Source organism: Colius striatus, chromosome 5, assembly GCF_028858725.1.
Source record: "Colius striatus isolate bColStr4 chromosome 5, bColStr4.1.hap1, whole genome shotgun sequence".
NCBI classification, from domain to species: domain Eukaryota; kingdom Metazoa; phylum Chordata; class Aves; order Coliiformes; family Coliidae; genus Colius; species Colius striatus.
Window position 1 is genome coordinate 52,452,313 of NC_084763.1, and position 11,775 is coordinate 52,464,087.

The 11,775-nt window shown below is 44.7% G+C and overlaps 1 non-coding gene across 1 annotated transcript; it reads left to right on the forward strand.

Annotated features, from left to right (window-relative positions):
* Window positions 1-8,592: 8,592 nt before the first annotated feature.
* On the forward strand, window positions 8,593-8,666 carry TRNAN-GUU (transfer RNA asparagine (anticodon GUU)). Its single transcript has one exon. It is a non-coding gene; the product is annotated as a tRNA-Asn (tRNA).
* Window positions 8,667-11,775: the final 3,109 nt, after the last annotated feature.

Consider the following 11,775-nt stretch of genomic DNA (forward strand, 5'->3'; position numbering starts at 1 on the left):
TCACAATTGAACATGTTTCAGCTTCATAGTTTTGGCATAATATTTTAACAAGCTCTAAACAATTACTAAGTTAAAAACAAAGGATAGAATTTCAGGGAATGATCTGGTTTGAGGTTACTTGTCAGTTTAATTGAGAACGCACCAATTTTAACCATTAAATTGTCTTTATTATCTTATTTTTTAAAAAACAAAAGAAAAAATTGACCATTTCCAGGTGCATTGACAGATTTATGCACACCTCTTTTGAGGTTTTTTTGCATAGTGGTGTTGGGTTTTTTTCTTGTAATAAACTGCAAAGAAGAAACAGGTTAAACCTTTGAGAATCTGGAAGTACCAATTGCCTGAATACATAAGGAAAGAAATTGTTAAAGTGCTCTGAGTGTTAGCAGACTTTTTTAAAGCTAGTTAATGTTGTAATGATGAGACTAGGAATGGTTTATAAGTCTGAAAAATATACTGTGCTTAATCACATGTTTATATATTTTATATTTACACATAGGTAGTTACTTGTGGAAATTGAGCAAATGTAGAGTGTATTAACATAAAATGTGAAAAAAAGTGAAAAAGCTAATGGTACTGCAATTACTGCTTGGCTGCATGAAAAACTGACAATGCTGGATTGTGTTCTTTTGAAAAATACATACTTCTAATGTGTTGTAATGCAGGATGATTAGGAGTCTCTTCAGTAGCAATTGGGATATGTTGCAGTGTGTATTAATATACCATTTTTTTCTTAGAGTTTCATATTTATAGATGATGTTCATCTGGAGGCAGTAAACAATTGCAAGACAAACTTGAGGAAATCTAGAAAGGCTTTTATGTAACAAAGGAAAAGTGAGAAAGGAGAAAGGAAAAGGAACAGTTTTAATCCTTTCAGGCCTAGAGGGTTTCTGGTCAGGGGAAATAAGATTTTACATGTTGTCTAGCTGCTCTTGGACTTACTGTTCAAACCCTACATTGCAGCCTCAAGGAGAAGGTGGAGGACTTCGGTGTTGTCAATATGCCGCTGTGCACAGCCTGCATTTCCCGTTCCTGAGAGGATTATGCTGTGTGTGATTGTCAGTGTTCTGTGTAGCAGTAGAGGTGTCTGAATGGAAGATCCATTCCCCCAGGGTTGTCACATCTCAGTAAGCGTTCTGGTCATTTGAGTCAGGGACATTTTGACCAAAATGTATTAAATTTCAGAGATGTGATCTCTTCTGTTCTCGTGTGTTAAGTACTGCATGGGATTCTTTATTTGGGGGCAAGTTGTTTGCATTTTATTCAGTTACCAAATTGCATGTGTGTGGAAAGGGGGAGGGAGATTCAGCCTGTGTATGTCTCTGAAACAATTTATAACATGGTTAATAGTAATAACAATGGTTAATAACAAAGTTTATTTGAAGTTCCTTCTGACAAGGACAATGGCAAAACAGGATTGTGGCTCCTTGTAACACCCTTGCCCTGTCTTACCTTTTATGGACCAGCTTAAATATATAAAATGTCCGAACAACAGTCTTTGTACACTGTGGTCATACTTTAGACATGTATCATGCTTTTATTTTACCTTTGATTTCTTTGGCACATGGTGCTATAGGGAATTAAGATAAAGTGCAGTCATCTGTCCAGTTTCCTTCCTTTAGCCATATTGCATATTAAACTCCCAGGCCACATAGTGTTCTGCAGGAGATTACCCAAGAAATAATAAATCCTTGGTAAGAGCCATCAAAGCATCATTGCCAGTTTGTAGCTGCTAAAAAGACCCGCACATCTCTCTCACTGTCACTGCATTATTGATTAACTTGAGAAATACTGAAGCTGTATTGATTGCAAATATTTAGGGATGAAAAAGGAAACATTGTCCTCGAAGGTATTTGCAGTCCTCTTGTCTCTGTTAAAGGGATCTTTCTTCTCTTGTCTTTCTCTGTCTGTCTTCTGCCTATTATAGGCTGCAGGCTGATGTGTTCATCCGAGAGTGCTGGCAAGATGGGCAAGTGGCTGCCTCACCGGCTGCTGGGGCCAGTAGTCACCAAAAACCTGAAAGAGGGCAAGTGAAGGACAATTCTAAGATAAAGATTGCTTGATTGGTTCTGCACACAGATGCATTTTGACAGAAATTATAGGAAGCAAACCCCATTTTCCATTTGGCTCTGTCTTTGAACTAATTTGTTTTTAAAATGATTTTGATGATCCAGGCAATCTAGGCCATGGGGTCTGAAACAGTCCTGCCTAAGACAGCACATAACTGGCTGATATTCTAGTCCCATTAGACAGCATAGCTGATGGAATCCTAGCACATTCCATCTCCGATATTCATGGGTTCTCCTAATCCAGTTACAGGAATACCCTGTGCAGCCAGGCTAAAATATAAGACCTGAGAAAAAATTTAGCTCGTTGATTCATTTGGCTGAAGTCTGAAAGGGGACTTTGCAAATGAAGAACAGTAAAATACACAACAAAACAATTCCCTGGAAATCAATCAAATCACTTCTCATTGTCTCTTCTCCAAGAAGTCTCAGCTTAGCTACGTTGGCACATGCAGGTGGTTTCTGCCTGATTGGGGTACAGTTAGTTCTGTGCCTGGTACTTAGGCTGAAATCATTAACATGTGTCCTGCGTGTTACCTGAATGAAAGGCGAGTTCACGGGTTATTATTGCCCATTTTTTCTCTTTGCTCCTGCACTTCCCTGTTTCGATTACAAATCCCCCTCCAGGCACAAAGCAAGCTGGACACCTACAGTGCAGCTAAAGAGTTATTTGTTCCCTAGGTGGACACTAATGAATGACTGCAGTGCTGCCCTGAGTGAGGGGGTCCCCACTATTAAAAGTTTAATAGAAAGATCTGAGAAGCTGGGAGCCAAGAGGAGGAGGAGGGGACGGGGAGCTAGGAGTAACTCACTAAGTGCCTTCTCTGTTCCTTTGCGGTAGAGGAGATTATACTGTCTGCTAGGATAGGAGCAACTGGAGAGAGGTCAGTTCCCTTTGCCTTCTCCTTTTTCCTTCATTCTCACCGCCAGCTGTTGAAACTGCAAAAATATGTTGGTTCCTTTCCACTGTAAAATCTCTGAAAGCAGGAGGAATATGGCCTGTCTGAAAAATAAGTTAATTCAGTCATCCTTTCACTTTTCTGGGTTTTTTATCCTTTTGTTTTCTGCCCACTCCTCTTTGTTCTCTTTTTTATTTTCTCCCTAAGCTGTCTATCTTCTCTTTGCTCTCCATACTCTACCTGTCTTCCTCTACCTCATGCTTTTAAACACTTGGCATCAGGATACATATATTTGATTTAGGAGCTGGAAGGTTTTTGTTTGGGTTTTTTTTAATGTTCTTTTCAATTATTCTTTAACTATTTCAGCACCCACATGAATGCCTGTCTATGCTAAGTGACCATAAAGTTTCATAGAACAGTACAAATACTTTGTGCCTTATTTCAACTGAGCTAAGTGTAAACCTCTAAAAGTTTTATCTCTCCCACTTAATTTTAGGAGAGTGAGATCTAGTTTTAGTTTTGCTTTTATTTTTTGATCTAGGCTCCACTACTGTAGCATCTGTCCATGTCTGAGACCATATGAAGAAAAGAGATTGGTTACAATAGAGATATGTATCCTTTAGTTTCTCTCTGGTGTGTATTGCCAAGAATATTCTGAATATCTCTTACATAACCCTTATAAGGAATATGATAAATCTCTTGTATAGAATCCCTATTGGAACTCCAAGAAAGAGGTTTTTATTGCACGTTCAGGTCATCAACATATTTGGTATACTGGGGTCCTGCAGGATGCTGCTCACCTCGCAAGGGACAGTCAGGGAACAGCAATGGAAGGAACTTCCCTGCACCAGAGATGTTTGAGAGAGTTAGCATTCTGCTGGAGCTAACTGTAGCCATAGGAATTCGAGTTTGTTTTCATGGTGAGATATGCTAACTTCCCTCTATTTTGGCAATAGAGTTCTAGGATAGAGACCTCTGCTAATCTTCTGATATCTGGTGATAAATGTAGCTGGAGGAACTAAAATATAATGTCTGCTTCACGGCTCATTGGAGTACCTGTGTCATCTTTCACACAGAGCTCTTCTGGAAGGGAATGCAAAAACACTTCAAGCCTGTTAAGGCATCTTGAAAGGAGCACCAATGCCTGAATTTGATGCCTGATCTCTTGGAAACAATCCGACTAAGAAGTCTTCCATAAGCGATGTTTCCCATACAACATGTCAGCACAGGTTTCTTAAGATTTCTGACTGTCCAAAAGTGTCATATTCCTGTTTGGAAATATCTGGAGTGGATTCACAAAGCTTACCTGTGTTTTCCTTTCTCATTGCCTTGCCTTCAAACCTTAGTGTTCTGGCTGAATTATAGCACTTGGGCAGATCTAAAGCTGACTAGTGTGACCACCTGCAAAATAACTTTTAGAACTGAGGTAGATGTTTTGTGGTGAGACTAATTCAGGGAAACGTGTTTTTCTGAGCATTGCAAGGATACAAAGGTTGTATTTTTCTAGTTTTTAACAATCAGTGTTTTCAGTCTGCTCTAAAATTTGTCTTTTTTTTGTTTCTTGAACATAACCTTTCTAAAAAAACACTTTTCTACCATGACAGTACATTTGGTTGTACTTGAAGTCAACACATGCTCTCATATTGCTCTGAATACAGTTGCTATCCTGAACCGAGGCCTGTGTTTAAAACATAAATCTGAATCCTGGACCTTCAGAAAATGCTAAAAGAGGTTGCTGCTTCTGAAAACACAGGCTGGCAATTCTGCTGCTTTCCTGTGTGTTCCGGAGAGACAACGTCAAAGCTCATTTGCATAAGACTCACTCTTATTTTCATGATATTCGCTATTATTTTAGGAAGTCTTAAGCATTCTTAGTAGGTACAGTATAAAAAACCTGCAAGGACGGGAAATGTCTCCCTTTCTTACTGTGAAAATAATAACTGCTTGAGAGAATTAAGTGCTATGTGAGGAGCAACATTACTCTCCTTAATGTTCTGCTCACTTCTTATGCTAGTAAAATTTTCTCCTTTTCACTTTTCTGAAGCACTATCTGAAGATTGTTTTTGGTTGCTTTGGGTTTTTTGTATGGAAACTATTAAACTGACTGTCATAATGATTGTACTCTTTTCAGTGGTCACTCATAGCAGATAGATTGCAGAGAATTGCAATGCAAAATTCCCCTCATGGGATATCAGATGAGATCTGAAAATCAGTATTGAATGTAGTCCTCCAGGTTTAGTTTGGGTTTGGGTTTTTTTTTTGTTTCTACAGCTGCAGACTATATTCCAAATTACTGATAATGGCTGTTCTAGAACTTTGTTGCAAGTCAAAACAACTCCTTGTCTCTCCTGAATATAAGTGCAACTATACACGTTGTGATCTGGAACCAGCCTATGTCATTTCCTTTGGGTGAACATCATTACGGAGACTGGGAGAACAGCTGAATTGTAGGTTACTCAACAGCCTACAGTTAAGAACACTGGCCTCTCATCTGGCCTTCTCTGTGACTTGCATTATAAGAGAAGCCAGAGTTAAGTGAACTGGAGAGATCAGTAAAATACTATTGTTCAGTCTTGTTCTTTGCTTTTAAGGTATGTTCATCCTACTTTCAGGGGTGTCCTTTCAATTGTAACAGTTTTTTTGCTTTCCTAACAGACCTAAGAATAGAAGTTTTTAGTTAAAGTCTTTAAAAGAGTACAAGAAGCCACCTTTGTATCAGAAAACCAGTAAATCTATATAAAAACAACTGATTAAAACCCCCTCCAAATGCATTGTATTTGAAGAATGAGAAAAACAAAAGTCTTGCAACTGATCAATTAAAATTGTTTATACCTTCCAGCCTATTGAATCCTTCTTCAGCAATAATACCTTCCATGGTTTCACGCTTGCAGCTCCATAAGCAAAAAAAATTGCCATGGAAATCTAATTCTCTGCTTTCAATAATTTTAATAGCACTGTTGAATTATATCAGTTGTCCATTTATTTTAATGTCCTGATTCTGGTAAGGACTAGAGTCATATGTTTCAGAGGAAAACACAAGAAAGCTTTGGTAAGCTGTGCACTCACAGACTTTGGTTACAAAGTAAGCAATCAGAAATATGTTTGGGCAGACACTGAGTAGCTGGTCTGAAATTTTTCATGACTATGAATTTTTGTAGTTTGGGCTGAGTTGTAACTCAAGAGCTGACAAATAGCTTACCAAAAATGACACATAGAATAATAAATAATGCTTGTTGGAAGGTAAACTGTGTGTGAGAAATTGTAGAAGCAGAGTAGTTAATGAGTAATTCCGCTGTGTAAGTGGGGAGATTATTTTGTTTCTGTTATATCCTACTGAATTGATTTTAGGAACAGTTCTGAGTGAATTACTACTAATTTTTCTGAACAGAAGATGTATATATGGTATGTTTCTAAAACTCATAAACAATACCCTGTATTAACTCTGACATTCAAGAACCAAAGCCTGTATCTGAAGAAGGTCACAGATGTCATAGCAATGAACATGTGAGCTCAAAATAACAGTAAAATAATGTTATTAAATTAGGAAACATTAAAATATTTAAATTATTTTATATTAAATATAATTATATTTTCATGGATTCCTATGCAACAGCTTTATATACATTTATGATTTTATAAAAACATAAACCAAAATAGAATTCATTACCAGTGAATCCAATAATGGTATTTAATAATATACAGTAGATACTGAAAAAAACCTCCTGATAAGGTGCACAAGAAACAGTGGAAGAGAGCTGTCCTGAAACAAAGAACAAAACACTGATAGGGAGGACGATTCATGTGAAGTAGCAGCCCTTTCTGGTGTCTGAATACCTTAAACAGCACTTGGCCTCTTCCTTTCTGCTGAAGGTACAGTTAGAAGCCTTCTCTAAGGGTAGGTAGTTAATCTTTTCCACTTAGGGAGCAGTGACAGGTAATGTTGCTCTCTGGTATGATCTCTTGCTGTTTAGTGCTTCAACAGTCAGAGAAAGCCCTCCATGTTCAGATCTGTTGTGGGTTTCAAGCTGAAGAGGTCACATTTGCTGTTATGTATGATCCTTTAATTTTTTTTTACTTTGTAAGACTTTCAATGAAAGAGTCCAAGTTTAAGTGGGGAAGAATGCTGAGAAGAAAGGTGCCAAGTGACTCCATAACCTCACCTGCAGCATCCTCACTGGCGCGTTGCACCGAATATCCCATTACCTTGGATATCTAATGACCAATCCTGTGTTCCTCTCAGACCCTCAAAGTTAGAGCTTGTGCTCAGTATCAGCAAACCAAAGTCTCTTTTAGATCTGTCCTCTAGACATAGTCAAGTTTACATTCATTAAAATTAATGTTAACATTTATGTGTATAAAGTACAATTTTTCAGGGCCCCAAATCCATGTCCAAGCATTCATCCACTGGTCTATGGGTTAGGCCTTTGTTCAGACTGAAATCTGCAAACTGATTTTTCTGACCCTGAGAATAGCACAGGCCTGGGTAGGAAAGCACGATGCTCCAGAAGCAATCTTTAAAATAAGTATTTATTACTGTTGAGGGCTTGAATATCTTGTCTTTCTCCTCTATGTTTTAAAAGACGGTCAATAAGGTACCAACAACACACAATAAAACAATGGAGCAGTACCTTGACATTTTATGTACTTCTTTGACACTTATGTACTTCTTTTCAAAGTATTGGAAAGACTGAGCTTTGGGCAGCAAACAGAAGTTACTGACTGGGCTAAGGAAGGAAGTCTTGTAGTGTTGCAGAACAAGGTGTTGTCCAAAACGTGAGAGCCGGGGTAACATGCTCTTGCTCTAGCTCCTGCTGGTGAAGACTCTTTGGTTTCAGGAGTGAGGTGGGACTTCTTGGTCTTGAGTGGGCAGAGTAGGAGGTAACCAGTGTCTGCTTGGAAAGGAGTCAGCTCTCATCCTTGTGTAGGTGGGTGTCATGTGCCTGTAAGTCCAAAGGCCTTCAGTGGACAGAGAGTTATCAGGCAGAGCTTCATGGAGCCACAGGGAGAAAATGAAGCAACCGATACTGTAAGATGTCGAAGAGATGAAAACAGTGTCAGTCTGCAAAAGAAAAGGGGAAAGCTTTTGCTCAGATGTGGGTATGGAAACTTTGTATTTGTGGACCCAACGGTATAGATTTACTGTAACGGGAACATTAGCTTTCTACACTGCTGTTTTCAGTCACCTCTAAAGGTAAATACAATTGAGGTACATACATGCAGAGGGATGCTGCCTGTTTTAAACAGCCCAATTCTTCCCCACAGTCATTTAAAATTATATTTTAAACACATTATTAGAAGTATTTGCAAAGATATTTGGGAATTACGTTTTTGCTTACATGTGTAATAGGTGAACTAGCTGCAGACAAGAAGGTATTTTCACTCTGGCATGTGAATTATCCCCCAGAAGGAAGAAGCTGCTGTGAACAATGATTTGGGGAATTAGTCTTTCATATTGTCTAGAAGAAGGAAAGCAATGTTTTTCATAATTTTCTTAGACTTTGAGCATTTCTCAAGCCTCCTTATCTAGGAGCCGGGTTTTGCATACACAATCAGAATGAGCGACGGCTCGCTGGTTGCCAGAGCTCACAGCAGCTGACTGGAGGTGGCGGGAAAGCCCCAGCGTGGGTGTCTCTGTGGCGCAATCGGTTAGCGCGTTCGGCTGTTAACCGAAAGGTTGGTGGTTCGAGCCCACCCAGGGACGGCATTCCCCTTTTGGCCCGCCTGCCTGCCCCGCAGCCGCCTGTCGTTTTGTGCGCGCCGGGGGAGGATGTGCGATTACCGCTGGCGGCCGTGCAGGCGCCGCGTGCTTCTGGGCAGGGGGGCCCGCGGCGGGGAGCGCGGCGCGGCGGCAGCTCCCGCCGGGGCAGCGAACGGTTCCGCCGCTCCAGGCGACTGCGGGGCGAGACGGATCCCGGCCTGCGCCGCCCGTCCCCGTGAGCCGCGGGGTCGCGTACCTCCCGGCCATCCCGAGGCTTCATCCCGTCCACGCCGCAGCGGCTCCCGGTCGCTGCTGCCGGCAGCCGAGAGGGCCTGGGGCGGGCAGCGGGGCTGCGGCGGGCGGCTCCTTCCGAAGGCTGCCCAGAGGCTCTGCGAGGTTTTCCGCGCTGGAAGGTGTAAAGGCAAAGATTTTATTAGAGCCGCATCATGGTGATTAGTGATGATGCCGAGATGAGGGGTTGCTTCAGGAAGCGCTGCGTTTACGGCGCTCCGGTACTCGCGCTATCGCCATCGGATAACGCGGGTCGGAGCCGAGGCTCTGGGGTGTTTGCGGGTTGTTACAGTGACCGCTGTGTGCGGCTATGTCCGCTGTAGCCAGCGCTCACGGGTGCAGGGGCGAACACGCATAGGCGGCGATCCCGTCCCTCCCCGGTGGAGGAAAGCAGCCGGGCTTCCCAGCCTTCGCACATCGCCGGGAAGAGACGACGCCGGGCGCTCTGGCAAGCGGAGAGCCGGCCGCGGGGCGGCCCGGACCGTGGCTCCCTCCCCCCGTGCCCGCCCGGTCCCCTGTGGGTCCCTCTCCCGCCCGGAGCGGGAGGTGTTTCCAGGCCCGTTTTCTACTGCCAGCCAACGCCGCCGCTCCGGGCTCGCCCTGCCCGCCCGGAGCCGCTTTGCATACATGAATGTTAACAGCAATTACGTTGGGAGCTTCGCCTAAACGTATCAATTAGAAGTTGGCACCTTCGCCGCGTCTGAGCCCGTGAGCTGGTTCCAATGAGCGTTCCGGCCGTGTGAAGCACGGCTGCCTTCCAGACCCACCTCTGCCAACTCTGCGAGGATCTATTTACAGTTTATAGAAAACAGAATTCGTGTGACAAATGCCCCCTTCCCCAGTGAAGCTGTATTCCACAGATGTTTTTCAACTCGCTTGTTTTGAACAAGGGATACAGCCCTCTTAAAGGTCAGGCTATGCCACGGATCTACCGCTGATGACAAGATACGGCCCTCACTGGCTACCACCCCGGTGAACAGCCCTGTATTTAGAAACACCAAAGTCATAGACCCTAACTCGTTGCTGTGCTGTAGTTGCAGCAATCCGCTGGCATTTTTTTCCCCCATCACCCCTATCCTTGACATTTCAGTAAAACCTTTTGGAAAAGGGGGCAGCCGTGTGCTTGGCGTCAGCGTAGGTGAGGTCGCTGCGGGACCCACGGATGAGCCTTCGCCAACACTTCACCCATACATATTTCCTACGGATGAGGAAAGATCTCTTAACTGCAGCCATTCAGATAAATGCCCTTCTTGCTATTTCCGTGTTGGCGGCGGGGTGGATGCAGCCCGGTGGCAATGCACTTGCTGCAGCCAGCGGAGCCTCACGACGGATAGAAATGTTCAAACCTGCATTTGTCCGTGCCTGGATTGCCTCGATAGCAAGCAGACATCAAGAGCTTACAGGAATCAACGACAACAAATTGATCCTGTCAGTATAAGGCATCAACGGCTGGGATGGCAGTTAACAATTTAGGAGCTAAAATGTACCAAACCAATGCTTTAGGAGGATGGACAAGCGGCTCAGCTCCCGTAGAGCAACTCTTGCTTTACTTAGCAAGTCCCAGATGCGTTTTATGGAGGTGATTATTGCTGACCACGCGGTTTCCTAGCGCTCTTGCCAGTTGTTGCACGTTGGTGTGCAATGTCCGCCACTAAACCTGTGAAAGGAGACGGGGCAGTGAGGCACAGGCGCTCCGTACCCGGAGCCGCGGACGGGGCTGCGCTGGCCGCGCACCGTGGGCTCGGTGACACTGAGCGACGCTGCGGCCGTGCGTGAAAAACTCGTTTTGTGGAAGTGGAAAGCTCGCGCATGGAAATGCCTCATCCCATCTGCTCACTAACTAATTACAATTAAGGTCGTGGAAAACGGGAAACCTGATCCATTTTTGGGGAGGAGGTAGATTCTTCTTTCTATGAAGTACAATTTTTTTAGAGGTCAGGGAAGCTTTCAGTTCTCAGCCATGAAAAAAAAAAGCTTCTAGCTGTGTAATGTACCCAGAGCAACCACCCGACCCTTACGTTAATCCCTTTATCTATATGCAGTTTAGAGTAAACCATGTTTTAAGTACAAGAAGGGGCGGCATCATCCAATACTTTAAAGAAAAAGGCTAGACACAATCGAAGCGACTTCTTAACAGATACCAGGTTAAATTCCAGCCTGAATATTTCTAACCAATATTCCCACCAATTTCTAACGGCGCTGGGGAAGAGCCGCCGTCGCAATGTCCAAGAGAACCCAGACCCAGCGGGCTTAGGTCAGACAACCAACACGGCGTTTCTGCGCCCGACGCCACCAGCGCCTGCAGAAATCCCAATCACCCGCACCGGGCCGCGGCTCTTTGTTCCCGCGGCGGTGGGATGGGGACGCGGGGCTGCGGGCAGCCAGCGGGGTCGGGCCGGGCGGCTGCCGTTACAGCTGGGGACAGCGGGCACAGCTCTGGCCCGGTATCCTCCCGTGGGCTGCGCCGGGGGCTTCGCACCTCGCCCCTGCCCGGCCGGCTGGAGGGCTCGCGGGAGCCCGGAGCCTCCGTGGGTGCGGGGCCCCTCCCCGCTGCGTCCGCCGGAGCAATGGGGGAGGGGAGCGCACGGCTGCCCGTAGTGCGGCGCCCCTGGCCCGAGCCGACCCCGGCCTTTACTCCGGGGACACACACGCACACACGCGGGGACAAAAGAATATTCTGCTCCGGCCACGGGGAACCCCAAGGGCGAGGTCGGCCGTGCGTGGAAGCTGCGGGGGGCGGAATCCGTGCCGCCCCCTCCGCGGGGCTTTCCGCGCCCTCTGCCAGCGGGCGGGGCGGTGGCGCCCCGGGGCCGCGCCGAGC